Source organism: Phasianus colchicus, chromosome 4 (assembly GCF_987193195.1).
Source record: "Phasianus colchicus chromosome 4, bPhaCol1.hap1.1, whole genome shotgun sequence".
NCBI classification, from domain to species: domain Eukaryota; kingdom Metazoa; phylum Chordata; class Aves; order Galliformes; family Phasianidae; genus Phasianus; species Phasianus colchicus.
Genome location: NC_143439.1, coordinates 50,118,295 through 50,131,308, shown reverse-complemented (window position 1 = coordinate 50,131,308; position 13,014 = coordinate 50,118,295). Strand labels below are relative to the sequence as shown.

The 13,014-nt window shown below is 42.1% G+C and overlaps 1 protein-coding gene across 18 annotated transcripts in view; it reads right to left on the bottom strand.

Moving 5' to 3' along the window:
• APBB2 (amyloid beta precursor protein binding family B member 2) overlaps positions 1-13,014 on the bottom strand; it is a 166,852-nt gene that overhangs the window by 103,798 nt on the left and 50,040 nt on the right. For 11 of the 18 annotated variants that reach the window (XM_090139517.1, XM_090139524.1, XM_090139527.1 and 8 more), the window contains one exon: positions 6,724-6,822. The gene's annotated coding sequence lies outside the window, so the exon portion shown is untranslated. Of the gene's footprint in view, positions 1-1,226; positions 1,360-6,723; positions 6,823-13,014 lie in introns of all 18 variants that reach the window. The other 7 variants (XM_090139522.1, XM_090139525.1, XM_090139516.1 and 4 more) reach the window with 3 other exon arrangements.

Genomic DNA, 13,014 nt, shown 5'->3' with positions numbered 1-13,014 from the left:
AAACAAAAACAAAACCATCACATTTCTCATTTTGGTGTCCTCCATTAAGTACTGAAACATAAACAAGAGAATGACTTCACAACAGTTTATCCAGCTTGCCCATTTCCATCCACGTTACCTCAGCTGTGCTCATGGTGTTTCACCCTTTTGCAGAGCAAAAGCATGGCAGAACACTACCAGGAGAGCAGGGCTTCAAGTCAAAGCTGCTCCCAGGATCACTGAAAGGTCTTCCAAAGACAAGCTGAGCACAAGGTGAAACTGAGCTCAGCTGCTTTCCAGAGTGCAAGGGTAGGAGAGCTGCAGTGTGATAAGAGCACAAAGCCTGCACCAGGGTTTCTTTAAATGGTTACCCTGGAGCATCTGGTCTACCACACTTCACACAGCTAACTTCTGACTTCTTGTGGCACTATCTCAAGAAGCCTTTACTCTTCCTACCTTCAAAGTGAAACACTAATGCAAAAATTATGTTCAGATCTTATTATTGATTCCTCCTGTCACCAGAGTTACAATTCCTATTTTTATTTAAATCAGTGGATTATATCCCCAGTCAGCAATGCAAAAGAGCCACAGCATCAACAGTTCTCTCTTTTACCTGTGGCAATGGAGGACTATAAGAAGATATTAGCACAGGCCTTCCTCATATGTGATTTTGATCTCAGATACACAAACTTCAGCAGCCCAGACAAGGCAAGGCAAATTCTCTCATGGTATTTTTCAAAGATCTTAGGGAATGGACAATTATCAAAAGGTATTGTGAAGAACTTTGATGCACAGAGGGAAGCACAAAACATTTGCCTTAAGAGTAAACAAGAGGGAACACAAAGAAAGGTCCAAACAAATGGCTTAGTGCAAGCAAAAGAGGAACTTCTAGTCACCTTTTGCCACAATCAGGGGAAAAAGGGAAATACAAATATATGAAAGAATAGAAATTACTGGATGATGAAAAAATTACAATTAATGGTGTCATTAATGACCTTGTCATGAAAGGCGTTACTGAAATCTGCTTGACACAAAATGTGGAAGCTCTTCTGCAAGGAAAAAGATGCAGTCCCCGAAAGGAAAACTGAAAGCTGAAGCCTAATAGGAAAGTAATTAAGTGAAATAACACAGAGCAGAAGGTCTGTTCAGGGGATCACTAAGAAATTCTGCTGTCAGTGCTGAGCCACAATGCAAGTGTTTGGAAACTATGGAAGAAAGAGACCTGGGTACATCAGCAGGGCACTGACCTCTGCTTAGCCTCCAGTGGGACGCATCCATGAGGAAGGCAAATTGGTTCTCTGGTTACAGCTAGGAAAACACTGGCACCATTGTGCTAGGTAACGCCCGGACTTCATCCAAAGAGCGCAGCAGCATCTGGTCCTTCACACACCAGAGGGATTAATGGAAAACACAGGAAATTGGAAAATAATCAAGGTAACAGATTTCTATCTTGTACAAGGATATTAAGAGCTTGGCTTACAACAAAATGAAGGCTGAGAGAAGCAACAAAAACTTTAATGCTGGCACAAGAAGAAAGAGCATCTAAAGCAGTCATTACTAAATTTAGGTTGGAAATTAGAACATACCTAACATCAGAGAGACACAGTCCAAGAACAGCCTCCAAAAGGGTATAAAATTACCTTACAATAACCTAGTGGATCTTTATCTAAAAAGGTCTGAACTGGATAATATGATGGGGCTAAATACCCAAATGAGAGATACCTTCCAGAGTTTTAGTCCCATGGGGTGATTTTTAAAGTTATTTAATTTTATTTTTGTGAAACCAATGTTCCCAAGTTGTGGAATTCCCTAAGAGGTGAATGAGAATCTAAACCACAGCCTGAAGACAAGAATCCAGAGTTATAAAACTGCATGATTACTAAATAACAAACGCATCCAGAAAACAAATACTAAATGAAAACAAGATAACTAAAATTCTGAGCATAAAAATTCAAACCGTAAGATGACTTTCACCTTTTCACCTAAAAGGATTTGGAAAAAACTTTGTAAACAGATTTGCCTTCTGCACAACTTATTTCTCTAAAACTAGAAATGACTGAAAGCAGACAAACTGTTTCTGAAGCATAATTCAGAATTATTTTTAATTTTAAAAGCCTTTTGTCTAGGTGTAGTGAAAAAGAAGCATCTGAAATCTCAATATGCCATGAACTAGACAATAGACTCTAACATTATTAGCAGCACTTTTTTTTTAAATGAAGGAATACAGCTTATATGTAGGAATGAGCAACTAGACTGCATTTTGGAAATGAAAACGATTCAGCCCTGCTTTTTCATTTGGGGGAAAAGGTGCTGATGGTTTTGTTTGGTTAGGTTTTTTGGGTTGTTTTTTTTTCTTTTCCTTCCCCACAGAGATACAGAAGAAATTGAAAGTCACAAGGAACTCATATGGACAACAGCTCTGCAGCATCACAAGATAGAGCATCGCATAATGAAACTCTCCTTTGTTTCCCATTTTGGCTGGTTCTGTAGTAGAGCCATCAGATAGAGTGTTTTCATACACCTCTACTGACTTAACAGCTGTACATCTAAAGAAAGGTTGAGGGAACTGGACTTGTTTAGCTTGGAGAAGAAAAGGCTCCAGGGAGACCTCATTGTGGCCTTCCAATACTTGAAGGGAGCATATAAACAGGAGGAGGAAATACTATTTACATGGGTTGATAGTGATAGGACAAGGGGCAATGGTTTTAAACTAAGACGGGAGGTTTAGGTTAGATATTAGGAATTAGTTTTTCCTGGAGAGGGTGATGACACACTGGAACAGGTTGCCCAAGAAGGTTGTGGATGCCCCATCCCTGGAGGCATTCAAAGCCAGGCTGGATGTGGCTCTGGGCAGCCTGGTCTGGTGGTTGGTGACCCTGCACATAGCAGGGAGGTTGAAACTAGATGATCATGGAGGTCCTTTTCATCCCACACTATTCTATCTGCCATATAACTTTTTTTTTTTTTTTTTTTAAACACATCTTCCTATAGTGAATCTACAGAAACTATACCTATAGACTACAACTACATACTACAACAAAATCTTAGAACTTTGTAAAAAACTTCTAAAAAAGTTTACCGAGTAGTAATTACACTGAAAATGATACAGGATTTTTTGCCAAAGTACTTGTTTAGTACCACCATCTCTTACAAGTGATAACAAAAAAGTATGCTATTATTTGGTTGTTTCTTGAACTTATTTTTTTTTAAATATACTTTAAAAAAGTATAGTTAACCTCAGGGAACCATTTTACAATGTTTAAAAAGGGAGACGGGTGGGTGAAAACCCAGCTGCTCAAACCAACCAACCAGCTAAGATTTGGTCCAGTCTCTCGATGATGCCCGTGGAAAGATGAGTGCTATATCCATGGTTTGCAAGGTCAGCTGATAATTGTAGAAAGACATTTACTTCTTTGTGGAAGTACAATATACCCAAGTTTCTAAAAATGGCTGAGCCATGTTCTGCACTAACCGCTGTTACATCTTCTGCTGCCAGTAACAGTTGGAAAAGATGGTAAGGAAGCATGATAACAGTGCTAATGTAAGTCCATCTCACCTACCTGCTGCAAACCAAGACCTTCCCCAGGGCTCCCTTTACACCCACTGTACAGTGCTGCTATTATGACACCAGAAAACATTTTGTACTTCATTATTTACAAAACTTTATTTTGTAAATAAAGCTTTCCACAAACAAGTGGCTATTTTTCCAGTCTTGAGTGAAGATAAGAGACAGCAGCAGCTTTTCCAGAGCCTCTGCTAAGCCACAGGAAAGGTCTTGCACCCCATCTGCCAAGCAACAAGTGCTACAGGTAAGCTGGTCAGATCTCAGCTCTCTCTGCTGCAAGTGCAGAAGCAGGCCAAAATGAGGTCAACTAAAATGGGACACAAGAAACTCAGCTCCTGGTCTCCCTATGAAATATGACAGAATATATGTATTTTGGACCACATTTGGACCTGAAGGTTAGATTCCACCAACCTTATAGCTTTGTATTCAAGAATTTTAAATGAGGCTTTTAATAAGAAACTGCTTAACCAAAGGAGAGGTCATGCAATCTGAGGTAGGAGCAACCATTGATTTTCTTCTGAGTCTCTGAAACAAGAGACTAGTTTAGCCCCTAGCAAAGAGGCCTGCATCTTACAAAAATTAACTCTTCAGCAGAAATACAGCTGTGCAAGCTGAACTCCTTTAGTAGCAGCAAAATGCCACTGGGTCACAGAGGCAGATGCTGATGCATCTGAAGCACAACCTGAGCTATTGCTGTGTCCACCTGGAGTTTGTTCTTGGCATGGACTTCAAATCTTAAAGCATGTGCTGTAGAAATGTTAAACGTATGCTCTGCTTTCAAGTAACTACAAGGCCACATTAATCACAAATATTCCATGCATGTAGCAAGGACAAGATGTTGTGGTTTTATGGTTTTGTGTCAGCAACACTCATGTGAAGCAGATAAGCATGGTTACATGACAAAGTTCATCTTCGTGCAGAAAGGAGAACAGATGTACAATGGCAAGTGATGGCAATAACCCCATCAGAAGCACTAACCCAGCCCTTATAAGGGCTGTTCCAGAACCCCACGGGCTGGATGTGACACATGGATGAGCCAAGGAAAGCAGCTCACCAGACCACTTTGCAGAGTTAATGGAGTCATTCTGTACAAAGAGGAAACGTGCACACAGTTTTGCTTCATGTATTGACCCACCAGTTTTCTTGCTTTTGCCTTTCCACTTCTCTCCCCACTTTGCTGGGAAGGAGCAGGCAAGCAGCAAGGTTCGGGCTAAACTACTCATTCGGGTTAGTGCAGAGCAGGACTCCGAACAGCCTTCTGGATAGATTAAATACATCAGCCTCACCTTCCTGCAAAGGAGCAGATGCTTTTGACCTTCCCCTACACCCTTTGCCTCTATACCCCTTTAATTTCTTCTTTGAAACTCAATTGAGTCCTGCAAATACCACAAATAGCACACTTTTGATGCATATGTAAATACTAACAGCATGCACAGCTGCACAATTCTCCAGCCAGAGATCTGGCCACATTCCCGGGAATGCTCATGGCCAGCCCTGGCCCCAGGGATATATGCATATTTCCCCACTAAAAACTTTCCTCCTGGTCAGCTAAAGACAGGACTGAGGGAAGGCACAGGCTATGTTTGCATTTGCACAGATGCTGGGTGTTCCTGACTATGTTGATTATGCAGCAAGATGAGAGTCTATGGTTGCTGTATCCCCACTGGGGCCACACACTCAGTCCTGCTCCTGGGGTCACTGCACTGCAGTTTCATCAAGGCTCTGATAGTCTCTATGGGCTACTAGATTCTGCAATGTCTAAACACTGCACTTTCAGCAAAGTCAAAAGTTTGCAATCTGGGGAAGCACACAGACTTAAGAGCTCCTTTCAGCAGCAAAACCGCGCATCGCCTCCAAGGTGACACAAAAAGCTCAAGGTGAAACGGTAAACAGGTCAATTGTAAGCACCTCCTCACCAGATTTTGACCACAGTAACACTGTCAGATAAAACCAGAAGGAGGTACTCTGCTGCACAGCTCTTATTTCCTCCCTTAGTCTAAAAACATCCATTTGCAGGGAGGAATTCCAGAATACTTACTGATCAAATTAGTCATTACTCTTTAATAGTTTCCCATTGGTTAAAAAAAAATAATCAAATTAACTCAAAACTCAACCATACAGTTACATAAAGCATGAACTAGTTAAACAAAACACTGCTCTCCAAATTATTAAAATCACACGCCTGGGTTTTTCCAGTCCTAGGCCAGGTTTTTCCTCTGGAAAAACTCTGCCTGGAAAAAGGGGTCATACAAAGCACTGTGCCCTAGCAGGAAATTGCTACTTACAACCTCTCACAGAATTGTAGGGGCTGGATTTAGCTTCATGCTCAACTGCTCCATGCTCATCAAGCACCTCTTCGTGCTCATCTGGAAAGCCATTTGCTACTTGATTCAACAGCAAGTATTATTCCCCACATATGATGGGCATAGGTTCTTGACTTTTTGGATTGGACAAAAGTTACTGTGACTTCTGCCACAAACACCGCATCTGACAAAGCCAGGTTTCCTATGATTTGTGCCCTCCAGCTATTCCTCCTGTTCTGCTACTGAACTGTCAAGTTCAAGTCTTTGGCTAGTAAATGTCGCTATCCTACTTAGACTTGGGAAACTACAGTACATAATCAGGAACTCAAACCAGGGCTTTCAGAGTTCATCTTTGAATCAGATTCCATCTTAGCCCAACTGTAAGCACTCACAATCTTACTGAAGACTACAAGCATTCAAAACACGCCACAGGAAACCATACCTCTGCTATAAAAAGAACATTGAGATCCAACAAGAGTGCCCACATCAGTAGATATACTGACACCACAGAGAAATGGCACTACCATAAGACACCTCTGATGCATGAAACCCTTTCTCATGTGAGAAGACAATGTTATAGTGCTTTTTTGCACACAAAGCTAAAAAAGCTACAATATGCAAGAGAAAAGAAACTGATTACTACTCTTGTACTAGAGGATCTGGGACATCCTTACTAACAAACATCGTGATAAATATTCATATTTCTATCCAGTACTTATGGTATCTCCTGTCTATGCTGGAAGAAGTTTGAGGCTACATCATCTGAAATGTGGAACAAGAAATGCGCAGAAGGAGCTCCGTCTCCACCCCCAGTAGATTCTCAGACATATTACCATTTATTTAATTCATTAATACGAGATACAGCAGAAGACTTACTCTCCCCAGCTCACCAGTGGAAAGTCTGTACTGGAACACCAAGTCCTTGGTACCTCGGCACCGGCACTCTCTCAGGTCACAATGAAGAAACAAAGTAGGCTGCAAAGCAAAAACATCACATATTACAAGTTTTTCTTTATGACAAAATCAAGGAGGGATTTTAAACTCTCCTGCACTCTGCACCGCAGACCTGTGGTTTCTCCATGCATAAATGCTAAGCATCAGTCAGAAAGTAAATTCAGATAAAGAGGATGAGTCCACAGGTTAGAAAAAAGCAGCAAGAAGTCCTCACTAAACAGCACATTAATTCACTTTACAAGTTAAAGCAAAACATCTTCTCAGTTATGCTTGTGCTCAGTAGACAACAGGTATATAATTTATTTTTGCAAATTCAGTTTGCTTTAACAGGCAGACCTTAGCCTGCCTGTCCTCTGGTAAATGACTACATTAACGCTGTGGATTTGGTCTTGAAAAACATATCGGAATTACTGCCACACAGCAATGGAAGTGACGTTATCTCCCTATCGGCAGATGCTTCGTCAGCAGAGATCTGTCAGTCAGGCTATGCGCTAGGATTCAAAGTATTCAACTTTATATTTTCTCCAGATGTGGGGGAAATAAACATGCGAAAGACCGAAGATAGAAATCTCATCTGCTGTACAGCTTCAAAAACATTTTTTTTAAAAGTGAAAGCCAGTCTAAAGTAAGGCAAATCATGTTCCATTTTAAAGAGATTTGTTTTTTTCCTGTCCTTGTTCTAAGAGGAAATCAAGAACTATAAATTCCAGTAAGCACCAAGACAGAAGAGATCATTTAAGAGAGATAAAAACATTCTCTTTGAAATCATGTGTTATCTGGGAACTTAAGAAATGAATATTTCTATAAACAAGATGAATAAAAATTTTAAGATTTAAAGTTTTTTGAAGAAATCAAGCAATTACACTCGAATAAAACTGTGCTTTAACAACAACAAAAATCCAAACACCTTCTCCAGAGGGCAGGAAGGAAACAGAACAATGCTTGGTGCTCATTAGGCTAATATTCTAACCCAATCTAATGGGCACAATTGTGGACTTTTGTATCAGGTGATCAGACTTTAGTGTAAGAGAGAGAACATGCATTATGTTAACATCCTCATGCCAGCAAAGCCAAGAAACTTGTCATTTCCTCCTGTCTGAGGCTCATGGCCTTACATAAAAAGACTTTCTGGAGTAAGCATAAGAACCTCAATCCTCTCCACAGACCGGGCATACGGTCTGGTTTATTCCCCATTCATTCTAAGGGTTTTCTTCCTGAGAGAAACAAATGGATGCATCCATCTGTGCTGGTATGGCTGTTCTTATAATTAATCCTCTTCACCCTGTACATGAAACTTAATTTGCCCTAGATCAAGCCTAGCGTAACTGCAGCAGAAACAGTGCTTAATTCAATAAAAACCAGACAACAACTCAAAAAGCATTTTATGTCTGTAAAGAGAAATATTTTTATTTTTCACTAAAACTGATGTAGGTTCAGTCAGTTCTGAGATATGAGAAAAGGCCAAAATGCCAAGTACAGCTCTCGAAGGTGGGAATAACTGAGCTCTCAAACAACAGACAGCCAGGGCAGAAGGCTGCAGTTGCTACCTGCAGCCTTGGTTAGGGACATTTTGCAACGTTGGCAGCATTTGTCAAAGTGCAGCAGCTATGTATCACTTCCCACGGTGGCTTTGTTCCCTCTCTGCAGTGGACAGGACATGGAAGGAGACTGGAGTTGAGTCCCAGCTCCCACAGGGAAGGTGAGCTTTGCAGTGCCTCTGTGAAGTGCCTGGGAGAACTCTTCCTCACATGGACAGTAATCAGCAGGAAGCTCCAACTGTGAGTTCTGACAAGAGACATCTGACTTTGAATCCAGAGGGATATAACGCTGACAAATTCCTGAAGCAGTGCACGCCAGCATTTCAGATTCCCAGCTGGGAACTTCCCCATCCCCGCAGTCCTTCCCTTCTCTCCACATCCTGGAGGACACTTCCACCACTCTACCCATGCTTTCACCATATTGCCTACTTTGAAAACTGTCAGGTCTGAAAACGATAGTGGGATGAAGATGGGACTGGTTTTGCAATCCCCTTCCTGCTTATATATCTTAGTGTTTCAAAGAAAACCTTGGACAGCCAACAATGCAGCAAGCTGCCTTGCAAACCTATGCAAAACAAAATTATTTATTTAGGACTTCATTAAAAGCAGTAAATTGGAAGGCAGGTAACATGCAGGCACTGATCATAGAATCAAAGAATGGCTTGGATTGGAAGGGACCTCAAGGATCATGAATCTCTAACCCCCCCCTCCCCGCCACAGGCAGGGCCACCAACCTCCACATTTAATACTAGACCAGGGTACCCAGGGCCCCATCCAACCCGGCCTTGAACACCTCCAGATAAGGGGCAATCTGCTATTTTCTTCAGAACCGAATTAGTACATAATAAACACCTACAGGCAGTAAAGTAGAGACATGCTGTTGCAAACAATAAAATAAACAACTGGCAGCTTGAGGAAGTACCAGGTGCAAGTTGAGCAATGTCAATGGTCTCTACTTCCTTCATTCGCAGAGATGGAGGAACAACCATATATGCTTAAACCAGATATTCCTGGCTTTCCATAGGACATGGACCTGTGACTTGCTCTTCAATCAGCCTCAGAGACCAAGCAACAGGACCCTGCGCAAATCACAGCATCTCTGTTAGAAGTGATAAAAACAAGTAACAGCAGCCAGCAAGAAAACATTTGGGGAGCTATCAGACCTGTTGAGAAGTTAGCACAAATCTCACTTTTGTAGCTCTCTCAAAACAGTGACATCTACTTGATGACACCTCCCTGCGATTTGCAATATTTGACCCTCAGACTATCTCCCACGCTTTTAGAATTGAAGCAGTTAGGAGCCATGCATGAGATTTAGGATATTACCTATACACTGATGAGCAAAATGACAGCAGTACGAAGGCAGTAACAGGTACTGTCCTCCAGCTCTCCCTGCATAGACATGTAGGGTATGCTGCATTCCTGTTACCAGACAGGAGACTGCCTTGTCTTTCAAGCAGGGACTGAAGGATCTCACCTACTCCTCTTTTAAACTTTCCACTCTTTCCCCTAGTTTAAAAATAGAAGAATAGAAAGAGTCCAGCATGACATCAATATTTAATAAGTACTGCATGGTCAGCTATTTCAGGGATGAATTATTCTCTCTTTCCTTCTAGAAAGCACACTGTCTGTTTGTAACTAGTCTGCTGGGGGCTCTCAAAAGGAAAAGGAAGCGAGAAGGAGGGGCTGAGTTTTTTTCTGTGGTTTCTAGGGGCATTAGTGTGGAAATAGTTAAACAACAACAAGAAAATAGGAATGATGATTTCCTTCAAGTATGAAAGCTGCCAGGTGTATCATTACATTGAGCTTCAGTCTGACAAGTCAAGGATGCTCATGACATAATGAAGGGTAAAAAGAGTCATTAAACGTGGTAAGGGAGAAAGCAGCTGTCATTGCCTGAAGAATTTCCTGACGTTTTTAGTATCTTTCTTATTCTGCAAAGAAATTGGAGCTTCTTTGACAGCAGGTTTTGCCAAACCCACAGAAGGAAGAATCTTACACATTAATTCACTTTGTGCCCCAGAAGGCTGAAAGGAAGAGAGCATCATTTAGATGGCATTTAACCTTCACAAGTTTTTGAAAGTCAGGGGAAGAGGCTCACATACCCCATCACATTTCACTACATTCAGAAGCATTTTTTTCCACAATTAGTGCCTAAAACACCAAAATACACATCACTACTTATAAATTCTGAAAAGTGCAATCAATGAAGAGCTTCAGCTACCCATCATCTACAGTGAAGTCCTAACCTTTCCCTTCACAGTGAAAAAGTATTCTGGACAACAACCTCTCAATCCTATCTGCTGGAATTATCAAGGCTTTTTGAAACACAGTTATGTTATGTTATGTGCCAGTGCTGTGAGTCAGCTCTCACTCCCATGCTGAGCATCCATCACCACACTCTGGCTCAGGGTATCTGTAACAGGAGGCACTGCATAAAGGGCTCAGAAGCCCCAGGACCAGTACAGGACCAGGACACGCTCCTGGAGAGGGCAGAGGTGTGCCAGGATGTCCCATGTCAAGTTGGAACATGGGGATGGGTCTCCTGCCTGCCCACACATGGCAGCCACAAGGCTACCACAGAAGAGACAGCAAGAGGACAGCTCGGCATTCACAGATCACACCCAAGCCTGTCCCCTTTGTTTTTGTGATTCTTTTTATTAAAAATGCTCAAAGCGGAAATTGGAAGGTGTTCTGTTTTTTTTTTTTTTCCTCTTTAAGAGTTTTGCACAAATGGAGAAGGGCAGAGCCAAGAGACTTGCCTTTCAGGCCACTCTGGACCAAATCTATATGCTCATTTTGGCAACCTTACTCCAGCCCTTCACAGTCATGTGATGCCTTTGCCTCCTGGTTGCCAGCAGTCATTCCCAAACACCAGGGCATTATTTTGGCCCCTGACTGCATGACCTACTGCTTTGCTCTGCTCTGACTTCTCACTTAGCTGTGCTGCATCGCAGACACTGAAGCAGCAGAAGACCACTCCTGTCAGGATTCCACCTCAGGAGAAGGAATTCACAGATGCCTGCCCTCCTCCTGAACACCTCCAGAAGAAATCCACTTGTTTTTCCAGCCAGCACCGCAGTTTTGTCCATATAAAGGCATTCCTTAGGAGCCTCTGCCACACGCTGCCTCCCTGCTCCAGAATAAGGACTTGAACCTCCAGGCAAAGCCCTTCACACATCCAGGGTACAATCACATTTCACAGACTGATTGACTGGTGGGGTCCCATGTACAAGTCCCATACTCTGGGATAGGGTTTGCAGTGTGCCCAGCATCCCCCAGGCCCACCCTTTCCCTCCAGCTTTCAGCATCTACACCATGTCTGCTGTTGAACTTGCAAAAACAACAAGAGATGAGTACAGAATAGACAAATAGCTGCCATTACAAAACTGTTATAGAAAACACCTGGACTGAGGCTGATGCTCTGGGTTACTATGTCAAAAACACAGCATGATCCCCAGAGGGTACGTACTGCTCAGTACTGACATGCAGAACAGCCCAAACACCTCCGCAGTGCATTCTCTCCCAGTGGATGGCAACCAAGTCTATTTTCTGCTTGCTTACCCCTCCATGACCCAAGCTTTAAAGTTCACAGAAGCTAAAGGCATGATATGCTGCTAATGCTTCACTAACAAAACAGGAACATTTTGAAAATGCTCATGCTGGAGGGGTAGAAAATAAGGAGAAAAATAAAGTGAAAAGGAGGAAACCTTAACCAATACTTGTAAACAAAGTAGCGTGGAATTACTCTTAGAGATCTTGTTCTTAATGGTCCACACAATGGGATGCATCTTACCTAGCTGAACAATTTCCCAAATAAACGTTAGGAAGCAAACCTTACTTTCACACGTGAATCAATTTTTAAGGGAGGAATGGAAAGTCTGAGAATTCATGCCAGTATGTGACAGAGACCAATCAAACGTAAGAGCAACTAAAGATGGTAATCCAGAAGCTGTTTGTGATAAAAGTGTTTCCAAATGATTCAGCTGCTCACCAGACATACCATACTTGAGGCCAGATCTTATCTGTTACTTGAAGAAAGACCTGAGGGCAATGAGCATTCCGGTCACACACACCTTTCCTGCAGCAATCCACAGCATCACTACTCACGTGATAAATACCCACATCACAGCAGCAGCCGGAGGTGATGAATAATGCAGATCAGTCATTCTACCACACATCATACCCATGGGAGAAGGAGGCAGCGGTTCAGCCTAGGCCATCCTTCCTCTCTAGGGCACAATACACCTTTTTTTTTTTTTTTTTTTTTTTTTTTTTTTTTAAGTTTTCCCTTCCTGTTCTGCACATACACTAACAGGCCGAACCCAGCAAAACAGGGAGAGTTGTTGCAGGACACAGGGGACACAAACAGAAATGCAGCATTTCCTCTCACAAAATGATGTTAAAATACATCATCTACTCTATTGAGAGCTCCCCAAGCCAGAATTGCCAATTTCCAACAAGGCAGTCCTTTGCTCACAGCTCCCAGGAGATGTACTTTCCCATCATTAAGACAATCCCACAGAGCATTAGCTAAATCGGGACAAATTCAGATGGAGCCACACTCAGTCTTAACTTGTGACTAGCAAACTGCACTGGAATCTGACTGTGTGAGTCAGCTCCCTTTTCTAAAAAAAAAAACAAAAAAAAAAACCAACAAATGCACTACCACTTG